Here is a 19,932-nt window from a genome sequence, read left to right as displayed (position 1 = left end):
GGGGATTCCGGGAGGAATCCAAGAATAATCTCTGGGCAGAAATAAGACAAAATAATTGTTCAATGTGTTATAAGTTTAATATTCGTGCGTTCTATCTGTCTATTCTAATATATGTTTTATTTTGACTTGTAAATATTCCCCTAATTTTAATGCTCACATAAAGGGTTCTGACGGAATAGACCTCTCATGAAATGCAATCCTATTTTGATTGACAACTTTCAGCGGTAAAGTACTAGAGATGTGAACCTTTTTTGAAGCTATAGAGCTCTTATAATAAAACCCGGATATGGATGCTCGATTAGTTTTCCTACACAAAATCAAGCTATGGAAGCAGCAGCAATGACTGTCAACTAAAAGACTAACTGCCATTCAAAACACAATTTCAGGATGACTGATGGACCAAACCAATTAATGAAACCTCGTCATTCTGTGATCGTGAATTGTTACCCGTTTGAGTAACCGGGTGCTTTTATGTTTGTGTTGTAATGTTCTATGTGAATCCTTTGAAATATTTTTTTTTATTTTTGTAACAAAATCCCAAGAGAAGCTTCTGAACATCCTGGGAGAGTATCTGGAAAAGTCTCGCAGAATCCCTTGCAACAACCTCGGGAGAAACTCCAAGAGCAATGGTCGGAAAATTTTTGGTAAAAATCAAGAAAGCTTCTGTTAAAACGCTAGAAACAGAACCGGTAGAAACGCCAGGAGAAATATCGCGATAAACTCTGACAGAAAACCGGGAGAAATCCTGAGCGAAACATCGCAGAAAAGCTTTTGGATAATATCAAGGAAGAATCCCGGCTGAAACTGTTATCTATACGAAATATATCCTATATAGAATCAGAAAGGTATTCTAGAAGGAAACCCATGGAACACGCAAGAAGGAATCTCGGAAAAACTTCAAGGAGTATTTCCTTATGGAATTGCAGAAAGTATTCTGGTTGTTTCGGTAGACACCAGTTAGCAAACTCTGAAGAATATGATCTCAAGAGCTGTTTCAGAGATTACGATTTCCTTCAGAATTCCTACTAAAATTCCGTCTTCAAAAATTCTAGCGGTTCCATACAGCAGGGGTTTTTAGATCATGTATCTCGGTGCACTTGGATGATATTCCCAATACCAAAAATCTTACACGGTAATGTGGGAACGTATTTTCAAGAGTTTAACCAAGTGTCTTAAAAGAAATATGACTATTAATTTCGAGAATCTGAGAAGGTATGTATGCTTAGGTAATTTACCTCGAGTCATACAGAAAGAATGTTGTTATTTTTCTGGGAATTTTACTCAGATATTTGAAGAAGTATTTTCAAGTTCTGAAAACAGACAATTACATCAAAGATATTCTTATTCGAAACTCTCTAGAAATCTTTAAAAAAAATGTTTACCAAAGATCATACTATTTATCAGGGATCAACACAGAGCTTCGTCGAAGGTCTCGCCAAAAATTCACTGCCGTTTCCCTATTAATCAGATCCTAATTTCGCCTGAAATTGTTACAAAATCATTTCGACGTTCATCAAAACTCTCGTAATTTTTTACACTGAAGATGAAATTTTAATCTTTTAAACTTTTGATCAAGTGCACCGCATGGCAGTTTGTTTCAAAAAACCGAACCGCGACACAAAAGGTCTGAAAACCCCTGTCCTACAGCATTTGTCACGAGATTTCTCCCGGAGTTAGTTCTTAAATTTATCTATTTTCTCAACCGTTATGTGTCCGACAAACTTTTTGCTTTTTTCTACACCGTGCTTTTTAAAAGGGCACTGGCTAAATACCCGGGTACCTTGTCGGCCACATAAGGGTTAAAGGTTTGCTGGGATTCATTTCTGTATCTCTCTAGGAGCTACTGTCAAAATTCTATACAGGGGTTTCGCGGATTTACTCCCAGAGTTCACCTGGGATTTCTACAAAAGTCCTGAGAGGACCTGATGAAGTTTTTCGCGGGGTTTGAGCAGGATTATATCTCGAAGTTTCTTCCAGTGATTTTCCTGGTATTGCTCAAAGAGCTTCTCGCAGGATTTCTTCCGTGGTTTTCCAATTGTTTCTTTTGGGGATGTCAATGGGACCTGCAGAAGTTCTCCCTGGGATTTCAGCCGAAAAATTTACCGGGAGGCTCTTAGAATTTCTTTTTTTTCTACTGCTGTATCTCGTAGTGTTTCTCCTAGAATATTTCCCATAATTCCAGCAGGGAATTCCAAAGATTATTCTGGGATCCATCCTGGTATTCTTACCGTGCTCCTATATGGGACTCCATCCGGATCATTTCGGAGATTTCACTCAGGTCATTCCTCTCAACATTCGCGGGTAATATCCTAAAAAAAATAAAAGTAATCCCAAAATAAACTCCAGGAAAATCCCAGGATGAACGTTGGGTGGATGTTTTTGAAAGCTCCGGAAGTATTTCCGTAAAAAACTCCTGGAATTGTTTTTATATTTAACCACCACCTGCCAACCTTCCACAAGGTTACTCCCAAACAAATTTCCGAAATGTCCCACTTTTTCTCGGGATTTCTCCAATAGTTTTTCCCGGAGGTCCTCGCGGGATTTCACCAGCATACCGTCCAATATTTCTTCAGGAATTTATTGTAAATGATGCATATTTGAGTTATTCCTAAAAAACTCCTGGAAAAATCCGTGAGTAACTATTGGAGTGAAATCTCAAAATTAACACACAAAGAAATCCCGGCACAATTTCCGGTAGAGATTCGGGAAAATCTATGGAGAAATCTCAAGATGATCAAAGCAAGAAATTCCTGAAAAAACTCTGAGGAAAATCCTGTAAAGCCCTCTGGAAAAAATCTCAGTAAGAACTCTATGAGAAACATTTACCAAATTTTGTACAGGGAGAAAGTGCAAAATAAATCATATGAAAAACTCTGATAGGTATCCCAAAACAAACCTTTCAAAAGAAAGACCAGAAGAAGCTTCAAGAGCAATCTGTACGAAATAAATTGGGAGAAACTCCTTTCAAAATCCTTTTAAAATATTGAAATAAAGTTCAGTAAACGTCTTGAAAGGATTACAGGAGAAACTACGATGGAAATCTTGTGGGTTGAGGGCCGGGAAACTCACTAGAAATAAATATCCGGATCTATTAGAACTCGCACATATAACTTCTGGATCTCCATGGAACTTCTGCATAATTTGTGGGGCAATATCGGTATGGTAGATACTCCTGTATAATGTCTGGGAAATCCCGGTAAGAACTCTTTATAAAATCCCGGGAAGAACACCGGAAGAGTTCGCGAAAATGCGCCTCAACTTCTGAGAAGTAATTTGTGAGAAAATTTTGGAGAAATACCAATGAAAACTTCTTGAAGAAAACGCAGGAGGAACTTCGGGAAATGTAGGTCCAGTTTTTTGTGCCAATTCAGAATTATAGAACAATCTCAACACGGCAACGAAGCCAATTGATAGTCATTTGAATAAGCCTATACCTACAAATGGAACAAACTGCCCATTACAGAATCTCACCACGACTGCTGCAGCCATTCATTCAAAGTTCAGTACGAATGCAATGCTGCTGCCACAGAACGCACCGTAAAGTTACCGATTGACACTCCTACACGCTACCGCGACGTAATTGTAACTTCTGCACAAACAAAAGTCAGTAGTTTCCGGTTTTGCTGCGGGTCGGTAGGGTGTGCCTTTAGTCGGTCAGTAGTCGCCAATTTGCAACGGTCATTTACCCCTTTATTCGATTTGCTCCCACAGTTGTCCGTGGAATTCGTTGGACGATCGATGAACCTGTACTACTTGTGCTGAGATCGGAACATTAAAGCAAATATTTGCCCAAAACATCATATTTCACCAACCTTCAACACAAGAACATTTTTATGAGCCATGTCATAAACTTTCAAGTTTGGCCCACCCTTCTTGCAAGATGCTACCAAAAACCCAGTTTTCTCTACGCTCACCCGTCCGTTGCCCGCCCAAGAGATGCAAACCGCCCGATAACGTCAAGGAATTACAATAATATAAGTTTTATTATTCAAATTTATGTGTCTCTCCCCCTTCGCCACCACGCCATCGATCGGTCGGTCGCGTGGTCCTGGTGGTCGTCGCCCTCCTCGAAGCAAGGCGGATTTCGGTAAACCACATTGCAACACAGGAGCGAGCAGCCACTGCGACGACGACGACGACGCCTACCACGACGGACACCATCTGCGTGCGGACCCGAGCGAACGGAGCGAACCAAGACAAAATGACCAGAAAAAGGAACTCGCACAGATCGTAGTCCCGCGATAAGACCGCGCACTTTTGAGCTCCTTGCTGGCGGGCGAGAGTCCTTTGCACGTTGCGGTGGTGTTGCGGGTGATCTTGCGTAGCGAGCGACTGTGTGTTTTACCGTGCTTGTCTTAAGGGTGATTAGCATTTTTTTTTTTCGGGGTAAAGGTGGAAAAATGGTTCGACTGAGCCGAAGCAGATCGCAATTACGGGTAGGTATGCGACACCGTGCGGTATCGATGTCGCGTCGCCTTTACGAGGGCAGATGATGTGCGTGGAGCTACGCGTAAACATCTGCTGAACAGTGCGTTTCGTTCATAATTTTGACGGGGAAGCGACAGGAAGTGGAAGAGTTCCGTCGATTCCCATCGCTAGGTTGGGTTCGGGAAACAAATTGAATTAGCTCTAATGATTGCGGACCGGGTACAATCAGGGAGTTGATCGAATTAAAAACATATTACGCACGGTAGCTCGCGTGATTTTGAGCTTCCGCCCCGGCCCGGGGAGGGCTAGTTAACGGGTCTAGTTAAACTAGGTCTATCGTAGATGTGAAATCGGGGCGGGGATCTCGTTAGAGGTACAGGTAATTACGGCGACCAATTTGTTCTTTTCCGTAATCAGATTTTCGAGCGATAGCGAAGCGAGTCCATTCTCACGCTTTTGCAACTCAACCCTATCGCTCGGATGTTCATTAAAGTGCAGTACTAGATTTTTGTTTCGCACCAAGTGGTATGTTGACAGCACGATTAAAAAATGCACCCACGTAGGCAAGCGTAACCCATAAAGTACATCGGACACAGCTGTCTCAAGGACATGCATGGAGAGGATAAGTCTCCGTCAGGATCGTCGCCACTCCGGCCGCAACAGCTGACCGACCCTTAGGGGCGCGTAGGTTGATTTGAATTTCAAATTAGCGTCGATTGTTCGTGACTACCGTAACCATCAGGAGAATAATGTTTGCGGCATGGAAGCAAAGAACGATGAATGGCCGTTATAAAACATTTAAACATTAGTTACAAGAACATATGCAGCATGTGACAGAGTAATGTACGCAGATTTTCATACTTAATACTCCAATTTGGAGGCCTGGACATTGTCTTCCAGAGTACTATGGGCCCTGAGAAGCACAGGCTAAATTGGGGCATGACTAGTAGGAAGAAGAATACATCAAAAGTTCCCTTTTTCTCCTGAAAATCAACCTGGCCCAAATGATTCAAGTCTACATGTGTGGCTCACGTGATCAGTGTGCTGATCTATGACTTGTTGATTCCATTCCCTGTTGTGCATTTGGACGAGTCGGACGTGTGCTCCGTATCTCACCACGCGATAGACCTCGTAGAAGTAGAGTTTTTTCCCCCGCAATCGCGGAAGGTTTTTTATATCGTGCGTTCTCCTGCTTGTGCGAAGTGTAGTGTCGCAAGGTGGTATCCAGCGCAACGCGGAAGCGAGGTGCTTACATCATCGTACATCAAGGTCAACGAATAATCGCATCCAAAAGTCATCATTATCGCCATCATCAGCCCCTCCGTCAACAAAGAGGACGCGGCGACGGGTGCGAAGGCAGACGCGACGGACAGCTTTACCATCTGCCTGCCTGTGATAAATATCTACCTGCTCCGGTCAGATAAGTATCACTCTTTCGATACACTCTTTTGTCCGCCCAATTTGTTTTGATCGCTTTTGTCTATTGTATCCCCAGTCCACATTCGACCACGTGCTTTTTTTTTTGACATCCATAACAGTGGTTCCCAAACTACTGTATACGGGTAAGGGTGTACAAACTGTAAATAACAGAACATTTTTTTTTTGTTTTTTTTATTAGCTATTTTTTCTTTTTTTTTTTCAATACCTTTTTTTTTTGCATCCTACAGGGTGCGCTAAAATAAACATAAGAATTGAATTCGTATATTATTAGTACAAGTTTTTTTTTTGCTTCATTTTTTTTTTATATATTATTAACATTGTTTGGTTTACAAACCAAACAGTTGTCGTCCTAAGGAAGAAAGTGCACTGTAAATACTTTAAGGTTTTTCTCTTCCTCTTTTGCACTTTTGAGTTATTTTCCATAAATTTGTTTCCACATGGACGATTCGATTGGAGGCGAAACGCCTCCCAATGATATCATTGCTCGTACGCGGTTTTATCAGCCATCTTCGCCTGGACCTTGGGTTGTCTATTTCCGGCGCAAATGCAAACCATTGAATATGCTTTCGATTTCTCGAGAGCTGACGCGTAAGTATCCTGGGACCGTTATTCACCAAGTGAAAGCATCCAAGCTGCGTGTTACCGCACCTAGCTACAAAGCAGCAAATGAAATTGCTCAACACGAAGCGTTTACTGTTGAATACGCGGTCTATGTGCCAGCACGAGAAGTGGAGGTGGAGGGGAAGATCCTCGACGAAATGCTGACATGTGAGGACATCAAGACCGGCTTTGGTCGATTCAAAAATAGGTCAATTCCTGATGTGGCTATCCTAGACTGTAAACGCTTATCTAAGGTTTCCATGGAAGGAAATAAAAAGGTGTACTCGCCTTCAGCGTTTTTTCGAGTGACTTTTCCAGGTTCCGTCCTCCCGGAATTTGTTGTAATTGATGGTGGTTTTTACCCAGTGCATCTTTTTAGGCCGAAGGTTTTTAATTGTACCAAATGCAAGCAGTTTGGTCACAGTGATAGCTTTTGCGACAACAAGCCCCGTTGTGGCAAATGCAACCAAGCTCACTTGGAGGACTCTTGCACACAGGAAGCGGAAAAATGTAGCTACTGTGGCGGAGATCCACACGACTTGCAAGTTTGCCCGGCTTATAAAAGACGCATTCGAAATGAGAGTCGCTCTATCATAAAGCGCTCCAAACAGACATATGCGGAGATGGTGAAATCTTTTAAAACACCAGATTCCGTGTCTGAATCAGCTGTCCCAGTTGAAAATCCCTATCAGGAGTTGTCTTCCGATGATCAGGACGATGGCGAAACTGATGAGGGTGGATCTCTTTCGGAGGTACACGCACCTGGAAAAAGGAAGTCATCATCTTCCCCGGGATTGCGCCGAAAGGTCTTTTTAAAGTCTTCCCTTAAAAGTTTGCCTAATGATAAAGGAGACGGGGTAAACTTAAAAACTCCGAAGAATCAGGTTCCTCTAGCTTCAGCTCCATGTTGTAGCAAGAACCTGTCACCCCCGTCTCCGCCTGTTAAATACACTTCAAAGAGAAATAATCGACAAGGTAGCAAGAAAAAAACTACCAAAGTTCCTCGCAGTTCAAGCAAGCCTCCTAGACCCAAGCGAGGACTGTTTACTTTTAGGGTTCTCGTGGATCGCTTATATAATGCCCTCAGCCTTCCAGAAACATTAAGAGGCATTATTGATATGTTTATACCTACAGTAGAAGAATATTTTCGGAATCTGACACAATCATGGCCCCTCCTTTCTGCGATCATATCTTTCGATGGATAATTCATCAAGTGAGGTACAAGATATGATCACTGTGCTACAGTGGAACTGTCATAGTCTAAAACCTAAATTAGACCTGTTTAAGTTTTTGATTCACAACTCTGATTGTGATATTTTTGCCCTTTGTGAAACATGGCTTTCTTCTGAAGATGAACTCAACTTCCACGATTTTAACATTATACGCCAGGATAGAGATGACCATTATGGGGGAGTTCTTTTGGGGATCAAAAAGACTTACTCATTTTATAGAATTCCAATCGCGACTCATCCTGGCGTAGAAATCGTCGCTTGCCAAATAAACGTAAAGGGTAAAGAACTTTGCGTAGCTTCCGTTTACATTCCTCCAAGAATTTCAATTAACCGCCGTCATCTTTGGAATGCGGTTTCTGCACTATCACATCCAGTTTTAATTCTGGGTGATATGAACGCGCATGGTACAGGGTGGGGTGAACCATATGACGATAATAGAGCGGCCATTTTCTATGATTTGTGCGACGATTTCAATTTGAACATTTTAAATACAGGTGAAGTGACACGTATTGCATCTGACGGCAAAGAAAGTCGTCTCGACCTATCACTGGGGTCAAGCTCACTATCATTCGATTGCTTGTGGAAGGTAATCGAGGATCCTCATGGTAGTGATCACTTACCCATTATAACCACCATAAAGCATAATAGTGAAAGGTCAGACCATCCAATTCAGGTTCCTTTTGACCTCACAAGGAATATCGATTGGCAAAAGTATGCAGAAGCGGTATCTTTTGGCATCGAATCATTCAATCCCCTCCCACCTTTGGATGAGTATCGATTCCTGTCTGAACTGATATATAAGAGTGCATTAGAATCACAAAAACGACGTGTTCCAAGTGCAACCTTCAAAAGAAGACCAGCCACGCTAGGTTGGGATGATGATTGCACCCAGTTGTATCTTAAAAAATCTGATGCTTTCAAAACTTTTCGTAGGCACGGTACCTCAGATCTTTATCAAGAGTACGCAAAGCTCGAAAGACAGCTGAGAAACCTGCTGAAAGCGAAGAAGCGTAGTTATTGGCGACACTTCATTGAGGGTCTCTCAAGAGAAACTTCAATGACAACGCTTTGGAGAGTGGCTCGCAACATGCGAAACCGCTCTTCTTCTAATGAGAGTGACGAATACTCCAACCGTTGGATATTCAGCTTTGCGAAAAAGGTCTGCCCAGACTCAGTCCCAGCACAACCGATTTCTTGGGAAACATCCCCAAGAGACGGTTCTCTGGACAGACCCTTCACTATGCTGGAACTTTCTATGGCTCTTCTTTCATCAAACAATTCCGCTCCGGGACGCGATATGATCAAGTTCAATCTTCTAAAGAATCTCCCAGATATCGCGAAAAGACGATTACTGGACCTGTTCAACTCATTCATGGAGAACAACATCGTTCCGCATGAATGGAGACAGGTCAAAGTAATAGCTATTCAAAAGCCTGGTAAACCAGCGTCTGATCATAATTCATACCGCCCAATTGCTATGTTATCATGTTTAAGGAAATTGTTGGAAAAAATGATCCTATCACGACTCGATCATTGGGTCGAATCGAATAACTTGCTTTCAAATACACAGTTCGGGTTTCGCAAGGGCAAAGGAACAAACGATTGTCTAGCGTTGCTTTCAACAGATATTCAACTGGCCTTTGCGGAAAAGGAGCAACTGGCTTCAGTTTTCTTGGATATTAAGGGCGCCTTTGATTCAGTTTCCATAGGAATATTGTCAGAAAAACTGCACAATAGTGGACTTCCAGGAATTTTAAATAATTTCTTGTATAATTTGTTGTCAGAAAAACATATGAGCTTCAATCTCGGACAACTGACAACTTCCAGAATAAGTTACATGGGCCTACCCCAAGGCTCATGTTTAAGTCCCTTGCTTTATAATTTTTACGTGAAAGACATTGATAATTGCTTGGAAGGACAATGCACGCTAAGACAACTTGCAGATGATGCTGTGGTTTCTCTAAAAGGCCCACATGCAGAAATGTTGCAAAGACCATTGCAAAATTCTCTAAATAATCTGTCAATGTGGGCAAGAGATTTAGGGATCGAGTTTGCTCCGCAAAAAACTCAATTGGTTGTGTTTTCTAGAAAGCGGAACCCAGCCCAACTGAAACTCAATCTTTTGGGAATAGAAATCGACCAGTCTTTGACTTCGAAATACCTTGGGGTCTGGTTTGATTCAAAAGGCACTTGGGGTACCCAAATCAAGTATTTGGTGCAAAAATGTCAACAAAGGATCAATTTTCTACGCACAATTACCGGAACATGGTGGGGTGCTCACCCGGAAGACCTCATAAAACTTTACAAAACAACTATTCTCTCTGTTATTGAGTATGGCTCTTTCTGCTTCCACTCAGCAGCAAACTGCCACCTAATAAAGTTGGAACGAATTCAATACCGTTGTTTGCGTATTGCTCTAGGCTGTATGCACTCAACGCATAATGCGAGCCTTGAGGTCCTGGCAGGGGTGAAACCTCTCCAGAACCGATTCTGGGAGCTCTCGCTAAGGTTACTTATCAAGTGTGGAGTGAGCAACACACTTGTCATTGAAAATTTCGAAGAAATGCTCAGTCTGAACACTCAATCAAAATTCATGAGAATCTATCTGTTCTACATGTCATCTGATATAAGCCTACCAAGTTATAATCCTCCCCGTGTACACTTCACTAATGACAGTTCCTCTGTTAAATACGATCTGTCCATGAAACAAGCTATTCATGGAATACCAGATCAACTTCGATGTATATCTATTCCTCGCATTTTTAACGAAAAGTACCAAAATGTCAATTCCTGTAAGAGATTCTTCACTGATGGGTCTCGCATAAATGGATCCACTGGTTTCGGTGTTTTCAATGAAAATTTCACCGCCTTCCGCAAACTTCAGGAACCTTGTTCGGTTTATGTTGCTGAGCTGGCAGCAATCAACTTCGCTTTGGGGATGATTTCCAACATGCCCGTAGACCATTTCTTCATCTTCTCGGATAGCCTTAGTTCGATTGAGGCACTCCGGTCGATGAAACCTGTAAAACATTCATCTTACTTTCTTACAAAAATAAGGGAGCAGATGGGTGCACTGGTCGAAAGATCATACAAGATTACCTTTGTATGGGTCCCCTCACATTGCTCAATTTATGGCAATGAGAAGGCGGACTCTCTCGCAAAGGTGGGCGCACAGGAAGGTGAGATCTATGATAGAAGAATTTCACATGATGAATTTTTCCATTTTGTTCGCCAGAGTTCTCTTCAAAGTTGGCAAAATGATTGGCGAGATGGCCAGCTGGGACGGTGGTTACATTCCATTATTCCTAATGTTTCTTTGCGAGTGTGGTGGTATGGTCTGGATGTAAGTCGCAATTTCATTCGCGTGATGTCAAGACTTATGTCCAACCATTACTCGCTAGACGCGCATTTACACAGGATTAACCTCGCGTTGAGCAATGTTTGTACTAAGTGCGGTTCCGGTTATGATGACATCGACCACGTAGTTTGGCAATGCCCGGATAATGACGCCTCCAGAGCGCTACTTTTGGATACCCTTGAGGCCCGAGGTAGACAACCCTTTGTTCTTGTGAGAGATGTGTTGGGGACCCGCGATGTCACATACATGGGATGTATTTTCGACTTTCTTCGCTCTGCTGGTATAAAAGTTTAATTTGCTTGTGTTTTCTTCTCCAGTTTTTTTTCTCTGTTTTGTCCTCTTTGTGTTGCCAAGCTGCTCCTGGCCATCCGGAAAACCAAGTCCCACAACAAGTTGGTACCAACACCACAAGGCACCGAATACGCTAGCAAGATGCGATTCACCCCCGGATGAGCAGCAGTGAAACCTTTGGCCCAATCCTTACCCTGTCCATCCCTCAAAATGTGACCTTCTAACCTCGAGCTGCCACGAGTACCCTGGCTTCCACCCATTACTAACAGATATCATTAAAAAGTTATTACTCTGTATAATGTATACTATTAAGTACAAAGAAAGATCCTCGGCTCCGTAAAGCGTTATACGCGATTGAGCCCCAAATAAACGAACTAGATAAAAAAAAAAAAAAAAAAGACTTGTTGATTCCTATTCCATGTAGGTTCCACATGGGATTTTTCCAGAAATTTCTACCAGGACTCATTCAAAGATTTCATCCCAGATTTATTAAGAAAGTCCTTCTGAGATTCTCCCAGAAATTCTTTCTAGGATTTCTCCAGGTATTCCTTGTGGAGTTTCTTCTGGGATCCTTCCAGGAATTTTATTTTATAATATTAACCCTATTTTATTTTATAGGGTTCTTTTGGGAAGTTCCTCAGGATTTATCTGAGAACTCCGTCCGAGATTCTTTGAGAAAATGCCTTAAGCATTTCTTCATAAACTTCATCCAGGATACCTCCAAGAACTCCGTCTTAGATTCCTCAAGGAGCTCCTTCTGGAATTACTTCTATAGTTCCTTATGTAATTCCTATAGGCATGGCGTGACGAGTTCATCAAACAATACCTTAGAAATCCTCCTGCAATCTTGTAATGAACTCTTCCGTATTTCTTTCAGGATTTCTTCCTATAGTTCTTTCCGGGATTTCATTTTTTCAAACATCAATTCTAGAAATCCCAGATAAAACTTTTGAGACATCGTTTGATTGCTTTGACATTCATAGACGCAACAGAAACACGTGTTTGATGAAGAATTTGAAATTTGAATTATGAAAAGAAATCCACGTGCTCCGATGGGAATCAAACCTACGACTCTCAATCCGCTGATCGGGCGCTTATTTCCTACAAGCTACGGAGCCACCGTCCAGCGAATTGGGTATCAGGTATCAGAAGGCCGCATCCAGAGGCACGTTATCCTCCATTTGGGACATTTGTGCCATCACCAAAATAACAGCCTATTTCATCATCTACCTGAGGGAAAAGGAAGGAAAAAGGATTTGGATGGGGATAGGGACAGGTAGGGAAATAGGAAAAATACCCTGGAAGAGGGTACTAACGCACAAGCGTACCACAATGGGTTCAAACAGCGCCCTGAAAAGGGCACTGTAATAACGCATAAAGCGAAAGAGAGCCTATAGCTCTTTACCACAGCGGGTTAAGAACAACAGAATATCCTGAAGATTCAGGTTTCTGAAGTCAGTTTCATTTAATAAGTGTTAACCGAATACTCGGAAACGCAGTTGCGCGAAAACTGGACAGTTACATATCAAATGATACGAAGTTCCATAATCGGATTCACAGCTATCACAGGCAAATGAATCAGCTTGCTGAATATTCACCATGTGATAGCTGAGTCGGCAGTGGCCAGTCAATGCTTTGACCAGCATGCTGCAATTCTGCTTAGACAGAATAGTAAGATACTTCGCCACCCGTAGAGATGGCTCAGCACTATACAATTTGGTTTGACGACATGACTCCAAACTATTCCAGTATTGTTTGTGCTGAGTGGCAGCCCAGATGTCAATCTGAAGCTTTACCCAACACTTGGATACCGGAATAGCTGGCTCAGGGCCAATGAAGTCATGTGATGCTCCAGTGCGAGCTAACTCATCAGCCAATTCATTTCCAGCGATGGAAGAATGGCCAGGTACCCATACAAGGTGAACAGCGTTTGCTGAATTCAGCTTCTCGATTTGAGTTCGACAAGCGATAACTATCTTCGACCTGGAGTTGGCCGAAGCAAGTGCTTTAATAGCAGCCTGGATATCTGAACAGAAGTATATTACTTTGCCCATTACGTGCTGCTGAAGTGCTGATTGCACTCCACACATAAGAGCAAAGATTTCGGCCTGAAAAACGGTGCAGTGTCTACCAAGTGAGTAAGACTGATACAGCTTTAGCTCACGAGAATAAACACCAGCACCTGCTCGACCTTCGAGAAGGGAGCCATCAGTGTAACATACGATGCCGTCTGAAATACTTCTTTCCAGATAACCAGATGTCCACTCTTCCCGGGAAGGGAATTTCGTGGAAAATGTCCTATATGGAAAATTACAAGCAATTGTAAGATCACTTGGAGCAAGGACAATTTTGTCCCAATTCACTAAAAGTGGAAACAACGAGGTGTGTGTTGATGTGCGGTTCACAGGAGTTTCCTCTAGTTGACCGAGTACCCGTAACCGGTAAGTGCAAGAAAGGGCTTCTTGTTTGAGATGAATGTGTAATGAGGCAACGTCAAACAGAACTTCGAGCGCTGCCGTAGGAGTTGAAGAGAACGCTCCAGACATCGTCATTAAGCACATCCTTTGGAGATGGCCTAATTTTGATTGGACCGTTCTCACTTCACCCTTTTGCCACCACACAAGACATCCATAAGCCAATATTGGCCGAACCACAGTTGTGAAGATCCATTTGATATACTTGGGTTTTAGACCCCAAGTTGTACCAAAAGTACGCCGGCATTGCCCGAAGGCCATACAAGCTTTCTTGATTCTGAACTCAATGTGAGGTGTCCAGGAAAGCTTGGAATCAAGAATGACTCCAAAGTACTTTACTTGTTCAGTCACATCGATTTCAGAATCAAAGAGACGCAAAGGTCGAACGCCATTACGGTTTCGCCTTTCCGTGAAAAGAACAATAGATGTTTTACTCGGATTAACCGAAAGGCCATATTGGCGACACCAACCCTCAACTACCTGAAGGGCGTTTTGCATCAGGTCGAAAAGGGTGCTGATGCACATACCAACTAACAATGTTAGGTAGTCGTCGGCAAAACTATAAGTAGGAAAACCGCTATTATTGAGTTGCCTCAATAGCGTATCTGCTACGAGATTCCACAAAAGCGGCGATAAGACTCCTCCTTGGGGGCATCCACAAACACTCAATTTCCTAATCCCCGCTAGACGCAATGTCGAGAAGAGATATCGGTTTTTGAGCATTTGGTGAATCCAATTGGAAATCATTGGAGATATACCATGACTCCGTGCGGCTTCCAATATGGCATCGAAAGGCACGTTGTCAAAGGCACCCTCGATATCTAATAAAACACCCAAACAAGATTGCTTTTGAGCGAATGCTTTCTCGATATCGTAAACAACCTTGTGTAAAAGAGTCACAGTGGACTTACCAGATTGGTAGGCATGTTGGTTCACATGAAGAGGCACGTTGGCCAGATGAACATCACGGATGTGATGATCCACAATGCGTTCTAAGCATTTCAGAAGAAAAGAGGTCAAACTGATAGGTCTGAAACTCTTTGCTTCTTCATACGATGCACGACCCACTTTTGGAATAAACTTTACAGTAATATCCCGCCAGGATTTGGGAATATACCCTGTAGCAAAACTGCAAACAAGTAGTTTTTTCAAAACATGTTTGAAATGATCAAATCCCTTCTGAAGCAAAATAGGATAAATCCCATCTGCCCCAGGAGATTTGAAAGGAGCAAAGCTATTAAGAGCCCACTCAATCGATTCTATAGTTACAATACTCCGAGCCGAGGATTCCTGAAACGCAATGTTGGCGAAGTAACATTTAAATGTTCAAAAAAGATGTAGCGATGGTCAGATAAAGATTCTTCATCTGACACATGCCAATTGGTCAGCTCGTGACTAATTCTGCTAGAGCAAACCGTTATATCTAACACTTCCTCTCTAGCAGATACCATGAAGGTTGCCTATGTTAAGTAATGCAAGATCTGTACTACTTAAGTACTCCATCAAACTGGAGCCTCTCAAGTTAATGTCTGAGCTGCCCCAGATGATATGGTGAGCATTAGCATCACTGCCAACAATTAGCGGAAGGCCTTTTGAAGTGCAGTATGCGATGACTTGTTTGAAAGCATCCGTAGGGGATGGTTCATCATGCGGTAAATACACAGAACAATAGATGTATTTCCTGTTGAGGTTTCCAACAGATACATCAATTGTGATAGCACATACATCTCTGGTGGTTAGTTCAGAGATGAGTGTAGCAACTATTGGGTTGTTGACAAGCACACAGGCTCGAGGCATGACACGCGAGTTTGCCATTTCATGTTTACTGAAAGTGGCAAACACCGGGTTCACAAGGTTTCCTAGATATAAATTTCCCTTACGAAAGTAAGGTTCTTGTACCAAGGCCACTTGGGCTGTACCATTTTGCATAAGTCTGCAAAGATTGATCGTTGCTGTTCTTTTATGCTGAAGATTGATCTGAGCTATCTTAACCGTAGCCACTACCCAAACTAGGTAAGATTAAACTCTTCGCAGCAACAGCACAACAAAGAACAGCAACAATAAAACCAAATCGGTATCGATTGCAAAACGCCAAAGGCGAGGATACACAGAATACACTGTGTAAATCGCATAATGCGAAACCATATAGGTGAAAATTTAAACTAATTAACCACATCTTCATAATCCCGCCTTTATTTAGCCTCAAGTGAGACTAAAGAAGGGCAGCTGATTGTCTCGGAGAAACACAAGGTCCACTGCACCATTGCTCCGGTTAGCGCAGTAAGGGCTACATACTGTGGAGGGAGCACTGGTACTCCACAGGCTCCGTTAGCGGTTAGGTTTTTATTAGACCCCCCTAGCCATTCATTCCTAGGCACGGTAAGCATAAAGCCGCATCACACCATGAATTAGGGGTCACCTGTTGGTGGATTCTTACCACCGGAACAGGCGGTCCGTAGTGTTATTCTTAGCCAATTGAGACAATCGCTACCGACACTACACAGCTATCTAGGCTGATCGAGAAAAGAAGTTAATATTGATGATCAACTTCATACGGACTCGAACAGCCGACCACGTGCTCCGATGGGAATCAAACCTACGACTCCCAATCCGCTGATCGGGCGCTTATTTCCTACAAGCTACGGAGCCACCGTCCAGCGAATTGGGAGTCGTGGGTTCGATTTCCACCGGAACACGTGGATTTCTTTTCATAATTCAAATCTCAATCTCAAACACGTGTTTCTACCGCGTGTATAAATGTCAGAGCAATCAAACGTTGTAATTTCCACTTGGCTTAGTTAGTAGCCCAAGAAAAGCTAGAAATTTACATTTGTAGAGTGTCACACTACCGTAATAGGTCAGCTGAAGACCGAACCGTCGAGAGTCGGACGACACACTAATTGTCATACCAATAAGTCATCGGATAGATAGTGCCCGAAGCTCACGAAAATTTTCGAAAATAATATAATAAAACATAAATCCCACTTTGACATTTATGCACATTGCACATAACCACCGAACAAACCATGTGCATTAGTAGAATCAAGTTCAGTTCTGCGCATTCAGGGGACGGTATTTCAGCAAGCTAGAAAGACAGGAGCTTCTTTAGGATTCCAGAAGAAATTTCTTAAGAAATCCCTGGAGAAATCTCTGGAAGAAACCCTGTGGAACTTGTTGGAGAAATCCTAACAAGAACTCCTCTTCAGAAATCTCAGAAAAAAAAATCCTGGAAAATACAAGAGAGAACTTCTGATGGAATCTTAAAAAATCCCCAGGATGAATCTCATGAGAAATTACCTGAGAATTTCAGAAGAGACTGTATGAGTAATCTTGGAGCAAATTTGTGAAGAAACCGCGGAAAGATTCCCAGTGAATTCCTAGATGGACGTCCTGGAAAGAAGCCCTATTACACAAAATGATCTTTACACACCTTTCTTACATCACATTGAATTTGATGGTGAAGTTGGCATGTTTCACTGTGGCATTATATTGGGCTAGTGAGATCGTTTCAAAATACACATTTCGCTTTTATTAGAGATAGTAGTTTTAGTTTCTTGTATGCATATCTTATGAACTATATGTTAAGAGCTGAATGTATTAATTTTAGTTTTAGTTTTGGGTAGCATATGAGAAAATCGAAATTTGTGTCAGCCTAACTGCGTAGATAATATGCCAGCTGATGTACCTGAAATGTCATATACGGCACTTAGATGGATCTAGTCGTACAGCTCCCGCAGTTTGTTTCACGCTCCAACGAAGTTGGCATTATCATTTGAGTGCATGTCCTACATATCTCCTCTTCTGTACATATCCTATGTAAAGGCTGAGTAAATCTGTCCATAGTAAGTTCCAGAAGGACAAAGACAGATGGACACCACTACGACCACTTAGTGCTGATCGCCTGAAGACAGTTCAAATCCACAATAATCTACACGGATCTGCAAGAAGGGTGGTGATGCAGTGAGTCGTTTTGTCGATATTTCTCCCATTTTGAGCTCCGTTTCTTTCTCGTTTCTGGCCAGAAGCATTGACTAACGGTTACCAATAGTAATAGTAATAGTGACCTAGCATTGACAAAACCATAAGGGCTATCAGTGAATGCCTTTCACATAGATAACCTTGTGCTCAGATATGTACGAGTTAAACCACCGTCTGTAGTAAAGAATTCCTTGGAATTACTGCCCGTATTTACCAACGATTTCCATGTGTCCACGAAGAATCCCTTCTACAACATCTGCACTATGCTTAACTTTGCTTCTCTCAACTTCTCTGAGGTCATAAACTTCGGAGTATCTCGTTTTCTTTTTTGAAAGTTTGCCGAAAATTCAGCTGTTTGCCTGATGATGTACGATGAAGTTCGCTCCAGATATCTTCAGAAGCTGAATTCTGTGACGGGAGACCTTCCATTTATCGCATTTTATTACGCTTATTCGTAGGTGGTACAGTCTTAGACCGCTGTCCCGTAACCACGCACATACCTAGATTTGCAACTAATCTCTGACTCTAAAACAAGCAAGGTCAAATTTAGGGGGATAATTTTTATTTTTTTTTGTTCGGAGGGATAATAATGTTATTTTCCACATTGCTGGAGTACTGTACGAAAACAATCAAAGTGTTTTACTCATCGCTCATGCAGCTCCGAGGGCCCCCACAATCCCTAATGCGGACCTGAAGGATAGACGCAATTCTCCAACGGTCGAGAGTTGTCTTGGCCACATCCTTGAGGCTGGAGAGTAGGATGTCTGTTTTATAGAGTAACAGAGACCATTGCTTCCTTCATAGACAAAGTATCAATACGATGTGCAGGAAGCAACTCATCACATTATCTGAATTCCAGCACTCTCGAGACGAAATGGTTAATATCTAGCTGTATCGTCTGAAAATACACGATTATAACGAGAAAATCCTCCTCAACACTAGTCTTCTTAATCGAAGGCACTAATTAAGAGTTGCACTGATTATACATCACCGCATAGTACCAGACAAGAGGATTGTTGGGAAATTTTTATGGCACTATTATTTGTGATTTCAACGAAAGTAGCTGCTCTAGCTGCAACTAAACTGTTCATATTTGAATATACAACAGTTTTCTGCATTTCTAAGACCTTATATATCCTTAAGAAAATATTCTGGTGGACGAATCGATTGGTGCTGCTGCACTCTTCCTCACTTAAGAAGTACGACCTCAATCTTGTCCCTTTCAACCAAGGAATTGGCATCCCTATCCCTCCAATGCAATGTTTTCGTAGCTAGCATATCAGTGGCTCAAGCGTAGGGCTCAAGCTGACAACCTGTCTTTCAACACAGCAGCATAATTTTAATGCGGAGTAAGAAAACAAGAAGACCATTAAAGTCCCCTGCTTTCAACAGCCGTATGCTTACACGTAATTACATAGAAGTATGTACTAAGAAATAAAAGAAGTCTTTAATGTAAATTTTTAATGCAAAATCAATGCAGCTTCGACTGGGTTCATGCATTAAGTTACTAAATAGCGAAACTAAATATCATTTAGTATACCAATGCATAATTTTTAGCATTTTTTTTTTTACTATTTTTGTGAAAGTGTCAGTAGATGCAAATGACCGCTTTTGATGCATGACTAAATTTTAGTAACTCAGACATCTACATTCAATCAACATTTAAATGAATTTTAATCTATTTATATAAATAGAAATGCAATGGTGTTTGTATGTCACGAATAGGCTCAGGAACGGGCCAACGTATCTGCACTATTGTTTCAGTGTTTCATTCGTGCAGGGCTCCGACGTGTTCGTACGAAAAAATAATTGGGAAAATCGACCGGGAACGCGCCGAAAACGAGCAAGTTTGAAATTCCATTTTTCGGGACATTTTTATATAGAGCTGCATGTCAAAAAACACAGTAGGCAGGCAGAACGACGTTTGCCGGGACAGCTAGGGTATCGCGCCACTTGGGCGGTGGCTTCTATTTTCGTCTGTTTTCCACTATAACTCAGTCAATTTTGAACCAGTTGACTTGAAATGTTGTACACGGGTAGATGCTATACCTATCTCACCGCATTCCAAAAATTGTGTCAATTGGTTCAAATTTGACTGAGTTATAGCGGAAAACAGACGAAAATAGAAGCC

General features: G+C 42.0%; 1 protein-coding gene across 1 annotated transcript in view; it reads left to right on the top strand.

The window, feature by feature from the left end:
- LOC109418644 (uncharacterized) overlaps nucleotides 1-19,932 on the top strand; it is a 97,422-nt gene that overhangs the window by 66,971 nt on the left and 10,519 nt on the right. The gene's annotated exons all lie outside the window — the stretch shown is intronic.

This window comes from Aedes albopictus, chromosome 3 (genome assembly GCF_035046485.1).
Source record: "Aedes albopictus strain Foshan chromosome 3, AalbF5, whole genome shotgun sequence".
Taxonomy (NCBI): domain Eukaryota; kingdom Metazoa; phylum Arthropoda; class Insecta; order Diptera; family Culicidae; genus Aedes; species Aedes albopictus.
The sequence above is the reverse complement of the archived record's forward strand: the minus strand, read 5'-3'. Positions and strand labels throughout refer to the sequence as shown.